We start from the raw sequence: 593 nt of genomic DNA, 5'->3' as shown, positions 1-593 counted from the left end.
TAGGGTAGCCAAAAAGAAGTACCATACCATTAACTACCATCTACGCTAAGGGATTGACTGTCACTTTTTTAACGTATTCACAGCTTAAAGTGCGGGGAATATTTTTCGATGTAGCACAAATTCAAACCTGGCGAAATTTAGAACTCTGTGGTGGGGCCAACCTGTGCCTTTACATGTTTTCTCATTTTAACTTGTGTTTGAAAATATGCAACAAAGCGTAATTAAGTACCAACAAGTAACACCTAATTAAGCCTAAGATATTATAATCATCTATTTACATGGTATACACGCCTAACTAGTTTTTGTGTTAAGCTGTTCTGCAGTTTTTTTTGTTTTTTTTCGTCTGAAAAAAAAAGGTTATTTTTTTACATACAAATAAGTGGAACATTTTGGATTACGCTTATCATAAAAATTCGCTTACTTGTTCAATCATAGCCTTTTGCAAATAAATTTTTTTGGGGAGTTCAGTGGGTTGAAAAATAATATAAAGTTCATTGTAAAATACTTTCCAGATGAGTGAAAGTTATACTGACAATGTGAAATTCATAGTGTATTGTCATAGAGCATAAAATGTGTAGTGTATTGTCATAGAA

The sequence above is a fragment of the Limulus polyphemus genome, unplaced genomic scaffold (assembly GCF_000517525.1).
Source record: "Limulus polyphemus unplaced genomic scaffold, Limulus_polyphemus-2.1.2 Scaffold2297, whole genome shotgun sequence".
Lineage (NCBI taxonomy): Eukaryota > Metazoa > Arthropoda > Merostomata > Xiphosura > Limulidae > Limulus > Limulus polyphemus.
Note: the sequence above shows the minus strand (reverse complement) of the source record.